Source organism: Bos mutus, chromosome 4 (genome assembly GCF_027580195.1).
Source record: "Bos mutus isolate GX-2022 chromosome 4, NWIPB_WYAK_1.1, whole genome shotgun sequence".
Classification (NCBI taxonomy): Eukaryota; Metazoa; Chordata; class Mammalia; order Artiodactyla; family Bovidae; genus Bos; species Bos mutus.
In genome coordinates, this window is record NC_091620.1 from 85,708,304 (window position 1) to 85,723,661 (window position 15,358).

A 15,358-nucleotide genomic window follows, 5' to 3' on the forward strand; every position below is an offset into this window, starting at 1 on the left:
TATAATGAAAAAGACATCTTCTTTGGGTGTTAGTTCTAGACAGTCTTGTAGGTCTTCACAAACCATTCAACTTCAGCTTCTTCAGCATTCCTAGTTGTGGCATAGACTTGGATTACTGAGATATTGAATGGTTTGCCTTGGAAACAAACAGAGATCATTCTGTCATTTTTGAGATTGCATCCAAGTACTACATTTCAGACTCTTTTGTTTACTATGATGCCTACTCCATTTCTTCTAAGGGATTCTTGCCCACAGTAGTAGATATAATGGTCATCTGAGTTAAATTCACCCATTCCAGGACATTTTAATTCACTGATTCCTAAAATGTCGATGTTCACTCTTGCCATCTCGTTTGACCACCTTCAATTTGCCTTCATTCATGGACCTGACATTCCAGGTTCCTATGCAATACTGCTCTTTACAGCATCGGACTTTACCTCTATCACCAGTCACATCCACAATTGGGTGCTGTTTTTGCTTTGGCTCTGTCTCTTCACTCTTTCTAGAGTTATTTCTCCACTGATTCCTATAGCATATTGGGCACCTACTGACCTGGGGAGTTAATCTTTCAGTGTCCTATCTTTTTGCCTTTTCATGATGTTCATGCAGTTCTCAAAGCAAGAATACTGAAGTGGTTTTCCATTCCCTTCTCTTGTAGACCACATTTTGTCAGAACTCTCCATCAAGACCCATACATCTTGGGTGGCCCTACACTTCATGGCTCATAGTTTCATTGAGTTAGACAAGGCTGTGGTTCATGTGATCAGTTTGGTTAGTTTTCTGTGATTGTGGTTTTCATTCTGTCTGCCCTCTGAAGGATAAGGATAAGAGGCTTATGGAAGCGACTGACTGAGGGAGAAACTGGGTCTTGTTCTGATGAGTGTGGCCATGCTCAGTCAGTCTTTAATCCAATTTTCTGTTGATGGGAGGGGCTATTGTTTGACCTGAGGCCAAACTATGGCGGAGGTAATGAAGATAATGGCGGCTTCCTTCAAAAGGCCCCATGCATGTGCTGCTGCACTCAGTGCCCCCGACCCTGCACCAGGCCACCACTGACCCACGCCTCCACCAGAGACTCTTGGACACTCACAGGCACGTCCGGGTCAGTCTCTTGTGGGGTCACTGCTCCTTTCTCCTTGGTCCTGGCACACACAAGGTTCTGTTTGTGCTCTCCAAGAGTCTGTTTCCCCAGTCCTGTGTAAGTTCTGGTGGCTCTATGGTAGAGTTAATGGCGACCTCCTCCAAGAGGGCTTATGCCATACCCAGGTCTGCTGCACCCATGCTTCCTAAAAAATCATCTGCTATAGTATGGTTCATATTGGGACCCCTGCCAGGCTTAATCTGTGGAACATCCCCTGAGGAGAGGCTTGCTGCTATTTTACATTAGAGAAAAATTAACTTTCTTCCAGCTGGGGTTTTTGTAGTGTTTAAAGTTAAACAATATTTTTTAAAAGTTGTAATTATTTAAACCTCCATCTCCAAGAGCTTCATTCAGTGGCTATCTTAGGACACTGCCACAGGTTTAGGTTCCCAAGCCAAAATGTAGCTTGAAAAATGACCAAATAAGCATTCTATTTAACACTAATTTCCATCACAGATGTTTTCTTCACTTAAAAGCATTGTGTTCTGCCTTAATACTACAAGGAAGCAATAAGCTCACACACACACACACAAATTGCTATTTGTCAATTAAATTTACAATTCTCCCTTGTTGCACTGATAATTTAGAGCTCATGGGCCCATGTACTGACAACTTCAATCATTAGTTATGGGTGCATTTTAACAGTTTCCAAATGAAATCCTTTAGAGTCACAGACTGTTTTATGAGGCTATCTTAATGGCATGTATTCCAAAAAAGCCTGATGCTAGAAGAGAAGCAACTCTTTTGAGAGAACAGGATAGCCAAAAATTTGCTGGAAACACTTCAATAGATCATACACCCAGATATACAAATAAAGACAGTTTATATGATGCTCAATGCAAACAAAACTTCTTAAACAACTTCTCTGTATAAGGGTGATATATGATGGGGTCTGATGTTGGTCTTTATTGAGAGCTAGGCTGTGCTGCCATCTTGATAAGACCACGGAGATGATACACAGAGTTCAGGTTGGTGTTTTCTCAGAGAAGGCACCATGGCTTATCTTGTCTCCCCATGTAGACAAAGTCTGAATCTGCTGACATACTCATTCTACTCTATCATTTCTACTCATGAGAGAAAGGAGGATTCTAAATAAAGCCTGACCTTGTGTGAATACAAAGTATTAATAAAAACCACCTCTCTAACTCATTTTATATTTCTTTTCAAAAGGATGATTCATGGAAAGTCCAATTCAGTATGTGTCCATTTTACATCAGGAAATCCATCTTCCTGGCCCAAATCCTCTAGGTGACCTCTGTTGCCAGAATGACTAGATTAAGTAGCCAATGATTATACCTAAGTACCACCCAGTAGAAAAATGTGTAATATTATTAGAGTAAATCTTCAGAAATGAGCCTACAGAGAGTAATGGTATTATGGCCCCCCACAAAATTCTTACAATGAGTCCTCACCCACAGTATCTCAGGATGTGAGCTTATTTGGAGATAGAATCCCCATAGAAAATAATCAAATTAAAATGAGGTCATTAGGGTGGCCCCGAATCCAATATGACTGATGTCCTAACAAGAAGGAGAAATGAGAGCACAGAGAGAGGCCAAGAGAGCAGACAGATGTGAATGGACCTATGGAGGAGATGGCCACCTGCAAGCCATGGAGAGAGGATGGAACAGACCCTTCCCTAGAAGGAACCAATCCTGCCCACATCTGGGTTTAGGACTTGTAGCCTCCAAAACTGAGAGACAATCAATAGCTGTTCTTAAAGCCAGCTAGTCTGTGGTACTTTATTATGGCAGCCTAATACTAAAAGACACCCCCAAGCTAGAAGGAAGGGACAGTCATGTGACACTAAAAAGTGTCCTAAGTTCAACAGGATAGAAAAATAAAGGTGTGCTTCATCTTAATTCTTTTAAAAAAAAATCCAATAAAACCAGAGTCACTAATCGTAGAACAAAATCTTGCCACCGGAAAGAACCTTAAGTATGTCTGTTCAGCATTACTCTCGGCAAGTAAATATCTGCACCTTCCCCTTCAGCTCCTGTCCTTTCCTCTTCTCTCCCCTGAACAGCTAAGTTCCTCAAAAGAGCTGCCCCTTCTCACTGCATCTGCTGCCTTTCTTCTCACTCTCTCCTGACTCCACTCCCATCAGTCAACCTGGATGACCAATGAGCACCTCTATCAGTCAATCAAAACTGCTCTTTCAAGATCACCAGTGGCCTCCACTTGGCAAAATCCAAGCATCAGTTCTCAACATTCCTCTTACTAGAGACAACAACTCAGTCCCTCCATCTTCCCTCCTTCAGCAGTTTCTTTATCTAGCCCCCAGGACACTAGTTTCCTCCCTGGGCACTCTGAACTCTCCAGAGGTGCCCTAGCACTTGGTCTTTGACCTCTTCTTTCTCTACCTACAAGTCACTTCTTTGGAGATATTAGTAAAGCCTACTGCCTCTTTCAAATACATAAAAATATACTTTGTGCACAAAATATACCCAGAATCCAACTGTTTCCCATAACACCACCCAAAACCCTAATCTAAGCTGCTATAATGCCTCACAAGATTACTGTAATAATCTAACTGAGCATGTTTTCCACATAGCAGCTAGGTTGATCTTTTTACATATAAATCATATTACTTTTTGTAATATCTGTGGAAGTTTAAAATCAAAGTCTTTAACCTGCCCTAAAAGGTGCCATGTCCTCTGCCACACCCCATCCAGCTGTGCCCTCTATGTCTGCATCTCCTGCCTTGCCCCCTCACTCATTCCAGTCCAGCCACCATGGGTCACTCTCCTTTGAGTATGGCAAGGGCACACTCATCTCAAGGTCTTTGCCCTGCCTCTTCCATGTGCCTGGAAGCCCTTTCCCAAGACGTCCACATGGCCTGAGCCCTCTCTTCATGCAGGTCCTGCTCAAATTCCAGATCTTTCCTGAGCTCTCAGACAACTCCTCTGTTCCCTCATCTCCCTTATTTTTCTTCTTAGACTTATCACCTCTCATATATTTGTGTAATATCTATATTCTACCATTTTATAAACTCTGTAAGAAGAGAAACTCTATTTTTCACATTGATGAAGTGAAACATAAGAAGGGCTGGATAAATATTTGTTTAAAGAATGAATGAACATCACATGGCCAGCCAGAGTAGGTGACATATAAATGACACTTTGAAACATAAACATTAGACCTGTACACTGGAATGTATTTCCTGGGCCCTGTCCTCAGTTAAGTTCGCTTCAGTCACTCAGTCATGTCCAACTCTTTGCAACCCCATGAACCGCAGCACGCCAGGCCTCCCTGTCCATCACCAACTCCCAGAGTCCACCCAAACCCATGTCCATCGAGTCGATGATGCCATCCAACCATCTCATCTTCTGTGATCCCCTTCTCCTCCTGCCCTCAATCCCTCCCAGCATCAGGGTCTTTTCCAATGAATCAGCTCTTTGCATCAGGTGGCCAAAGTATTGGAGTTTCACCTTCAACATCAGTCCGTCCAATGAATACTTAGGACTGATCTCCTTTAGGATGGACTGGTTGGATCTTCTTGCAGTCCAAGGGACTCTCAAAAGTCTTCTCTAACACCACAGTTGGAAAGTATCAATTCTTCAGCACTCAGCTTTCTTTTTAGTTCAACTCTCACATCCATACATGACTACTGGAAAAACCATAGCCTTGACTAGACGGACCTTTGTTGGCAAAGTAATGTCTCTGCTTTTGAATATGCTATCTAGGTTGGTCATAACTTTCCTTCCAAGGAGTAAGCGTCTTTTAATTTCATGGCTGCAATCACCATCTGCAGTGATTTTGGAGCCCAGTAATATAAAGTCAGCCACTGTTTCCATTGTTTCCCCAACTATCTGCCATGAAGTGATGAGACCAGATGCCATGATCTTAGTTTTCTGAATGTTGAGCTTTAAGCCAACTTTTTCACTCTCCACTTTCACTTTCATCAAGAGGCTTTTGAGTTCCTCTTCACTTTCTGCCATAAGGGTGGTATCAACTGCATATCTGAAGTTATTGATATTTCTCCTGGCAATCTTGATTCCAGCTGATGCTTCATCTAGCCTGGCATTTCACATGATGTACTCTGCACAGAAGTTAAACAAGCAGGGCAACAATATACAGCCCTGATGTACTCTTTTCCCTATTTGGAACCAGTCTGTTGTTTCATGTCCAGTTCTAACTGTTGCTTCCTGACCTGCATACAGATTTCTCAAGAGGCAGGTCAGGTGGTCTGGTATTCCCATCTCTGTCAGAATTTTCCACAGTTTATTGTGATCCACACAGTCAAAGGCTTTGGCATAGTGAATAAAGCAGAAATAGATGTTTTTCTGGAACTCTCTTGATTTTTTGATGATCCAGCATATGTTGGCAATTTGATCTCTGGTTCCTCTGCCTTTTCTAAAACTAGCTTGAACATCTGGAAGTTCACGGTTCACGTACTGCTGAAGCCTGACTTGGAGAATTTTAAGCATTACTTTACTAGGATGAGTGCAATTGTGTGGTAGTTTGAGCATTCTTTGGCATTGCCTTTCTTTGGGATTGGAATGAAAACTGACCTTTTCCAGTCCTGCTGCCACTGCTGAGTTTTCCATATTTGCTGGCATATTGAGTGGGCCCTACTAAATTAGGAACATGTTATTAGTCTGTAATTCTCATGTGCAGCCAGGTTGAGAACCACTACATTAGATTATAAACTCCTTAAAGGATTTTTTTTATCTGTGTACCTCAGGCACAGTGGTTGGCAAAGTGATTAACAATGTTGATTAAATTAATGGATCCATGAAAAACCGTCATTTAAAGTGATTGCTTGTTTACATTTATGGATAAAGAGCTATAAAAGAGCTATAAAGTCCTTTTCACTGTGATGTATCTTCAAAGGTTACAATTCTTCCTTAGTCTAAAGAAAAATGTTCCTCACTATAAACTCTACTCACTAGCCCCAGGTCTGCTGTTTGAAACACACTTGAAGACTAGTCTCTGGTCTTCATTTATTTTCAAACAATAAATGGTCATATATTTTCAAACAATCATAATTGAGCCCTTGCATTTAGGCTTCTTCTTTGGTCAGGACAAATCTTAGCCCATGTAGATTCACTCTGCTGGGAAGTGGATATTTCAGCCACAAACAAGGACATTTAATCCATGTTCTGAATAATAATTAAAAGTTAGCTGTACTGAGAAGAAATGGTTTTTCAGACATAGCCATGAGCAAAGCATCCACGAATGGAAGTGCGTGATAATCTCTGGAAATTGAGAACTGTGGTTAGATCACAGAATAAAAGGGGTGAAATGGGAGTAAGAGGCAGAAAGAGAAAGAGAGGTCACCTCAGGCCACATGATAAAGAGCCTTATATGATATTAAAATAATTCTTTTTTGACTAATTGGATCCACCTGGAGTTTAGAGATGAGAAGAGAACCAATGAATTCAGGTCAATGACTATCAACCAATCAAAAATGAAAGCAAGAAGAAAAACCAGTTTCAAGTAGAGGGGAAGATAATGAATTTGGTTTGAGATGTTTTTAATTTTAAATAGTTGAGGATATCCTACCAGAGGTATTTCTGAAGGAGTTGTCAATGTGCTTTTGGAACTTGATGGAGAATCAAGCACTGAAGGTTGGATTTATTCATTTTGATATTTGGCAAAACTAATACAATTATGTAAAGTTTTTTTTGTGTGTGTGTGTGTGTGTGTGTGTGCCACGCACCACGAGCGCGCAGCACCGCAGTCCTGGGAGCACGAGGCACGGACGGCTCCGTTGGCGGGACCACACGCTGGTACCGGGCCGCGGCGGGCCGAGGCGGGGCGGTGAAGAGTGTAAAGTTTAAAAATAAAATAAAATTTAAATTTCCCAAGAGGCAAAAAAAAAAAATAAAGAGTCATTTAAACAAAGGTTGTAGGTAAGACAGGCAGTTGGATGAAAAATATTAACACTGGTTCTCCATAGTGGGACTACAGGTATCTTTTTTCTTGTTCAAAACACTCAAATTGTTTATAGTAAGAATGTATTACTTCTAAAGAAAATAAGGATTATAAAGTAAAATATGGGTAAGATCATTGAAAGATGGCAAGAACAGTGTAAAAAGAGAAAGATCAAATGCAAAAACCTGGGAATAACCAGCATTTACAAAGGAGTAACAGAGGAGTAGCTAGCTAAATAAATGGGATCTACAATAGAGTAATACAAAATTTCAGAAGTATCTCAGAAAGCAAGAGAGGAGCAACCTAGAAAAGAGGGTTTAATGCTACAGAGAAAAAGAGTAGGATGAGGATTAAAGAAACCACTGGTAATTAGGAGATGATTACATAACAAGACATTTAGGGAAATGATTGAGATAAAAGCCAGACTACAGTGAGTTGAATAGAGAGTAGGAAATTAAAGAAATAAAGGTAAGGAGCCTAGCTTTGAAGGGAAGGTCAAAAACAAGTCATAACTGAAAAAGAAGGTCAGGTTAAGGACTAGCCTACCTTTCTCTGTGTCCACCATGGAGACGCAAAACTTGCAGTCAAGGAAGTCAAGTGAGTCACATTCATTCTCTGTCCTACCAAAGTCCTCACCTGCTGCCACAAAGAAAATAACCCTACACGGGACAAGGTAGCCTGTCTCACGGTCATCGCTCATGTCAGTACCTTTGTCCTTCCGGAGGAAAAAAAAGACAGTTTTCAGAGCCACTATTACTCTAAAAGAATTCTTACCTTATTCTCAACACAAACATGTGAGTCAACCAAAATTACACACACACACACACACACACACACACACACACAAATACAGTGAAACTTAGCTACCTTGCTAGATTTATGCTTACAGAAATATAATTCCAAGGACTGCTGTTGAGTCTGTTGACCTCGTAAGGAGCTCAGGTGCCCCTTGTGGAAAGTAACTAAATAAATAAATAACATTTCAACTCGTAATCCATATATTGAATTATCCTTCCAAATGAACACAAAGACTTCTCTCACTATCCAGATGGTCCACAAATGCTCATCACCATGAGTGAAAAATAAATAAGTAAAAGTCCTTATTTTAGCCTCCGAATGAGTGGTGGAAGATCCACCTTTTTCACCTGCACTCTGAGAGACATGCATTCAGTTAACTGACCGTGAAATGATCTATAGGCAGACAGGCAGGCAAGTGGAAGCAGTTCCAACAAGCTGATCTAACTCAATGATTAGCTCTCCCCGAAAATCAAGATTTGTCTGAAATAGCGCTAAGCACTGAGTAAAACAGAAAACTAAATTAACTCCCAGAATATCTCAGGAAGCTGAAAGTCCCTGAGTGCTCACATTTACATTTCAGGCTGCTGCTGCTGCTGCACTTTATAAACAACCTATTTGGAGTCCTCACTAATGAGTTCTTGATATTCATAGATTACATTATTATACCAGAGCTTGACAATATCAAGTGCTATGATTAGAACTATGTCATGTTAAAAATAGATGGGCATATGTGGCAGAGTCATAGGATGGAATGCTACTCAGCAATAAAAAAGGACAAGCTATTGATACTCACCACAGTGGGAATCAATCTCAGAATCATTATGAGTGAAAAAGAGCCAGATCAAAAAAAAAAAAAAAAGTACATGCTTCTATGATTCCCTTTATAAAATCTAGAAAAAGCATGTGAATCTGCAGTGACTGAAAGCAAATCAGTGGCTGCCTGGGGACAGGGCAGAGGAAGGGCTGGATTACAAAGTGGAAGCAGGAAGCCTTTGGGGCTATAGGAAATGGCTATCTTGATTATACTGACAGTTTCATGAGTGTACATATATGTCAAAACTGACCAAACTGTATACTTCCAATGTCTGTCATTTAGTGTACTTCAATTAACCTTCAATAAATTTTTTTAAAAGTTTGAGGCAGTTGTTCAATCTTCTCATAAAATATCTGAATAACACTTTAAAGCAGTATCATTTACATATGAACAATGAACAGACTAATAAAAGATGATTATTTTTAAATGCATGAATATGCCTAAACACTTAGAACAATGTCTGACTCATATAACTCTGACACAAGTCTTTAAAAAAAGAGGAATAAAAACATTTAAATAGTTGTGGTAAAATGATAGAACAGTGGTCCATTGATTTTTCTTCTCAATCGTCTTCGGTATATACTGTTTTTACAACCGAGTTGAGCCTTTTATTTGTGGTTGAAGATATCATCAGAACAATATGCCTCACCCCCGATTTCATCTCCATTCTTTATTCTCAGTACACACAGATGAAGACAGTAGCGAGACATACTCAAGGTCCAGTGCCTGCCATGTGCTGCTTGCTATGGAAATACTACAGACAGCTCTGCTACTTCAAAATTCTAAAAACATTTTTCTAATTGAGAATCTCGTATAGCAGAATGAGATCCCCTCGGTTGATCAGCACAGCATAGAAAGAAAGTTTGTCTGACAGCAGGAGCTGGCCCAGGGACACTGCACAGAACCCTCATCCCGAGGCAAGAGGACCAGAGGCCACCCACTGTGCACCCAGCTGTGCAAGGGTGAGACCCAGAGAGTGGCACAGGGAGCTCCCCCAGTGAAGACATGTGCAACACTAATATCTGCCTTGGAGGGGATGACGGACTTCTGAAACAGAGGAAAAGACAATTACTACCTTGAGAAAACAGAATAATGACAATGACTGACTAAAAGACAAAAAATCTATAAGTAGCTGCTCAGTGTCCTTTAATACAATTCAGTATGTAGCCTCCTGGAAGCAGCTATCGTGAGCTATAAGTATAGACCAGCCTCCTGGGTAGGCAGAGTATAAGTCTGTGGGGTTCAGTGAGGTCTCTGGAGACAAATACATCCCAGCCTCATGGCTCACTAGTTTTGTCATCTTCTTCAAGGTATTAATTGCCCTTCACCTCCAGTTTCTTCATCTCTAAAAGCAGAGGGATGGACTGCTGTGAGGATTGCTGTTAATATAAGTGTTTACACACTTAATTACTCAATAAATGGTACTGTTACCAAGAAAATTGAAGATAATTAACTGACAAAATATTAGAATTACCAAGACTGCTCTGTAAGAAACTAGATACACAATTAATTTTCAAAACACACTAGCTTTTCAATATATCAGGGAAAAATCAAAAGATAAAATGGTAGGGGAAACAGCCACAGAAAATAGTAACACAAAACAGATATACAAGGACTGTACAGGTGAAAAATACAGAATGCTCCAAACACTGAAGCAGATTCTGCCCTCAAATATGAAGATAATTCTGTAAAGATGACTTTTTCTTCCCAAATAAATGAAGAAATTCAACAGAATCCAAGAGAAAATTCCAGGGAGAATTTTTTTTTTAATTTTCAGAAGTATTCTGAAATTGAACTGGAAGACTAAATGGAGTAAGAACAGTTGAGAAACCTGAAAGAAAAGCGAAAAATGTTATATAAAATTGTATTATAAATCTCTGTGAGCAATCTTGGTACAAAAATATCCAACAGATATAAAGTAGCCCAAAAGGAATCAAATAAATGTTTGTGTGCTTATATAATATGCCTCATATGTTATACATAAAACAATAGATTATAAAGAATATATATGCCTATTTGGCATAGAAAACAAATCAATGGAGAAAGGATGGATTATGGATTGTTCAAATATTATTTGTGAAAACTGGCTTTTCAAAGAATAAAGTCAAAGATTTACCTGACAACAGCACTGAATAAAATTTTAGTTGAATTAAAATGTGGCAGTAAATTCACAGCATATTATTAAATGCAAAAAAAAAAAAGATCACCAACTGTATGTACAGACTATTCCCATTTTGTCAACATACATGTAAATTCATAAGGAAATACATGCAGAGAAATATGTGTTATTCCTATTACAAATGCTAAAATTTTCAGAGTGGTGTGCTTATTTGGTGGGATTAAGGATGGTTTTATTACTTCACTTTTCTAAAATGTTATACATACACTGCTTTTAATTTTAAAAAGGTCAAATGGGAAATGTGAAACCATAAAAAAAATGTTAAAGCAAGTGGTGTTAGCATTTACCTGCTATTTAGATAGTGAAGCACTTTCTAGCATACCAAGTTCAGATCTACTTAAGCATCAACTGATTATTTTGGCTTAAATTTTCTCCTAGTATGCATTACTGATATGCCCAAGAATTATCACATAGAAGTCAGGGGTAAACTTATATTTCAAATGGCCAGTTCTTCCTGTTCTCAACTTTAAGGTGTTAGATTAAACACCAAAGGGCATTGCTTTATGTTTACAATGTAGCAATATTAGAATACACTGCTAAGGATGAAAGATTAAGAAAGAATGTGTCCTAAGATTAAACCACCAAGGAGAAAGATTTATCTTCTCATTTGTTACAGTAGCAATGCACACACATTCATTGAACTGCCCCTTAAATCTACCACAGACTGCAGCCATGATATTAAAAGATGCTTCCTCCTTGGAAGAAAAGGTATGACAAATCTAGACAGCATATTAAAAAGCAGAGACATTACTTTGCCAACAAACGTCCATCTAGTCAAAGCTATGGTTTTTCCAGCAGTCATGTATGGATGTCAGAGTTGGACTGTAAAGAAAGCTGAGCACCGAAGAATTGATACTTTTAAAATCTGGTGTTGGAGAAGACTCCTGAGAATCCCTTGGACTGCAAGGAGATCCAACCAGTCCATCCTAAAGGAAATCAGTCCTGAATATTCATTGGAAGGACTGATGCTGAAGCTAAAACTCTGATACTTTGACCACCTGATACAAGAACTGACTCATTTGAAAAGACTCTGATGCTGGGAAAGATTGAAGGCAGGAGGAGGAAGAGACAACAGAGGATGAGATGGTTGGATGGCATCACCGACTCAATGGACGAGTTTGAGCCAGCTCCAGGAGTTGGTGATGGACAAGGAGGCCTGGTGTGCTGCAGTCCATGGGATCGCAGAGTCGGACATGACTAAGTGACTGAACTGAACTGAATCTAAGTGTTAGTCACTCAGTACTGTCCAACCTTTTGCTACACCATGGACTGTAGCCAGCTAGGCTCTTCTGTCCATGGGATTTCCCAGGCAAGAACACTGGAGTGGGTTGCCACTTCCTTCTCCAGGAGATCTTCCCAACCCAGGGATGGAACTCATGTCTCCTGCATTGCAGGAGGATTCTTAACCTCCTAAGCCACCAGTAAAGCCCACAGTAACATAGATGCAGTGCAGTAAACCAGAATTCATGGTTCCACACAGACGTGACCCAAGACAACAGTCTGTCCTAAAAAAAAACAAAAACAAAAACAAAAAAACTCTGCAACTTTCAGAGTTAAAAGTAGCAGCACATGGTTCTATAGATATCAAACATCTTCTTGGATGAATTAAATTGTGCATTCTTCTATCAGCACTAAGCCTAATCTTGTCCTCTAAGTGAGCATTACACCAATACCTCTTATGCGTGACTGCACTGACTGTTACTTGAGGCTTACTACTATGGTCCCCTTAAGTCTTCTTCAAGCTAAACAGCCTCAGCTCCTTTGACCCATCATCAAGTATTTGGAGACACTCTCCAAATAGTTCATCTTCCTAATTTACACCTTAAACTAACATCACCCTACTCCAATGTCCCTCTTCAAATATTGCATCTAAGTTGTATTGAAAGTGAAGTGAAAGTCGCTCAGTCGTGTCCAACTTTGCAATTCCATGGAATTCTCCAGGCCAGAATACTGGAGTGGGTAACCTTTCCCTTCTCCAAGGGATCTTCCCAACCCAGCGATCCAACCCAGGTCTCCCGCATTGCAAGCAGATTCTTTACCAACTGAGCTATCAGGGAAACCCTAAGTGAAAGTCATTCAGTGGTGTCCAACTCTTTGCAACTCCATGGACTATATAGTCCGTGGAATTCTCCAGGCCAGTATTCTGGAGTGGGTAGCCTTTCTCTTCTCCAGGAGATCTTCTCAAACCAGGGATCGAACCCAGGTCTCCCACATTGCAGGCGCATTCTTTACCAGCTGAGCCATAAGAGAAGCCCAAGAACACTGGAGTGGGTAGCCTATCCCTTCTCCAGGGGATCTTCCCAACCCAAGAATCGAACCGAGGTCTCCTGCATTGCAGGCAGATTTTTTACCAACTGAGCTATCTGGGAAGCCACATAAGTTGTATTACTGACCTGTTAAATGTCCACTTTCTATGAGCCAAGCACTCTGCCTATATTAGTAGAACCAAAGAATCCTTCTGCCTGCCCATCACTGCTTTTGGCAGCCGCATGACATTTGTGGCTTCAAAAGCACTTTAAAGCAAGAATTCCTCATCTTATACTTGAATATCTAAATTTCAGAACCAAAAAGGACAGTCCACATTTAAAACAATTATGCTTGCCCATTACTCTAGCCTTTTGCAATCATCTGAATCCCAATTCTGTTTTCCAACTCATTAGGCATCTTTCTCAGCTTTCTGACTTTACAAATTTTGGTTAAGCCTTCTCAAAACCAAACTACTGTTTCAACAGTCAAAGTAGAACAGTAACAGGACAGAGACCAGAGACTAAGACCAAAGGTTATTACATTAGAAACCTTCCTCCAGTTTATCATTAAATCCTTGAATTAATAACCTCAGGGTACATTTGTTCATGTATCCAAGACTCTTCCTAGATATACTATCATTCAGCATATACTTCTGCATTGGTTCAGACAGTAAAGCGTCTGCCTGCAATGCGGGAGACCTGGGTTCGATTCCTGGGTCAGGAAGATCCCCTGGAGAAGGAAATGGCAATCCACTCCAGCACTCTTGCCTGGAAAATCCCATGGACGGAGGAGCCTGATAGGCTACAGTCCATGGGGTCGCAAAGAGTCGGACACGACTGAGCGACTTCACTTTCTTTTCTTTCTTTCTTTCTGCATCTTGTCCACAGGGATATGATATTTCAAACGTCTAGCCAAACATCAAGAATCATGCGCCTGTATCATACTGCAGATCGACTGGTCACCTAACCCTTTGACCCTCAGTCAGCTTCTGTGCTTTTTCAGTCTCATTCTCAATCGCTTCTTCCCCTGCTTGCCTCTAAATGCTGGTGTTTCCCTGAGCACCGCCCTCAACACATGGTGCTCACAGCCTAGGTGACCTCATCACCACCACTGGCTTCAATCACCTCTTACTATGTGCCCCCTGGCTCCCAAGTCGCCTCTCGGATGCACTCGCAAACATTCAGCTGTCTCTGGGAGAGCACTGCTTGGCTGTCCCTCGGGCACTTTAAACTGAGGATGCCAATAATGAACTCATCCTCTTTCTCCCAGCAGCCCTATTCACCTCTTACATTTTCAATCTCAATGAAAGGTAGAGTGTCTACCAAGTAGCCCAAGGCAAAACCCCTAGAAGTTATCGTAGACTGAAATTGATCACTCAGCTGTCAAATCCATCTCCTAGCCTCCCCCTTTGACCACTTGCTTAGCTCTGACTTTTTTTTTCCTCCTCATGGGAGAGGTGAGAGCTTCCTAACTGAACTTCCTGCCTCCAATATTACCCCCTTTTATATTCCTCCACTCACAAACAAAATAATCTGTCTAATCTGATGTCAATGATTCCGCAAAGTTTTTCTCACAAAAACCTCAGGCCCCATCTTCCTCATCATCTAGTTCCCTCTGGCCACTGTCACTCATACGCCTTTACTCCGGCCCGTGAAGTGGTCGTGTGATTCAACTCCTCTGTGTGGTCACACAATCGGTTTACTTTGGCTAATAAGATAGGCTGGCCTCCGTGCATACTATAAAGCACTTGCAGAAATCTTTCAAAACAGCTCAGAAAGCACCTTCTCTGAGACCAGGACTCCTTAGTGTGATTTAGTCCCCCATCTCTGCTTCTATAAAACTCTACACAACTTCATCACAGCACTTAACCCATCTCTAATCATAGACTTCCATATTATTAGTTCACTGATGAGAGAAATACATGGTCTGAACGCATTAAATGTCAAATGAACAAATAAACACATGAATGGCCACGGAAAAAGAATAAGCAGGGAATGAAGTAGGGTGGTCTTGAAATTTCAAAAGAACACTCTTAGAATAAAGACTGTCAATCGAAACTCAAGAATGCTTGGTCACTCTGCAGTTGTTTCAGGATTTTTCTCAGTCAGTCACATGAAAGATTTCATATAATGTAGGAATTTAATACAGTATTATGTATCAAACATTAGATTTTTTAATTAGAATTTATTCCTATGCTATATGTTAAGGGAAGCAATTCCATATACATACTTCTTATCTGAATAATTACTTTCTTTGGATTTTATATTATCTCAAAGCATGTAGACAGGAAAAAAATGTA

General features: G+C 40.4%; 1 protein-coding gene across 1 annotated transcript in view; it reads right to left on the reverse strand.

The window, feature by feature from the left end:
- The window catches only part of ELAPOR2 (endosome-lysosome associated apoptosis and autophagy regulator family member 2), a 223,755-nt gene that overhangs the window by 197,759 nt on the left and 10,638 nt on the right, over positions 1-15,358 (reverse strand). The window lies entirely within an intron of this gene.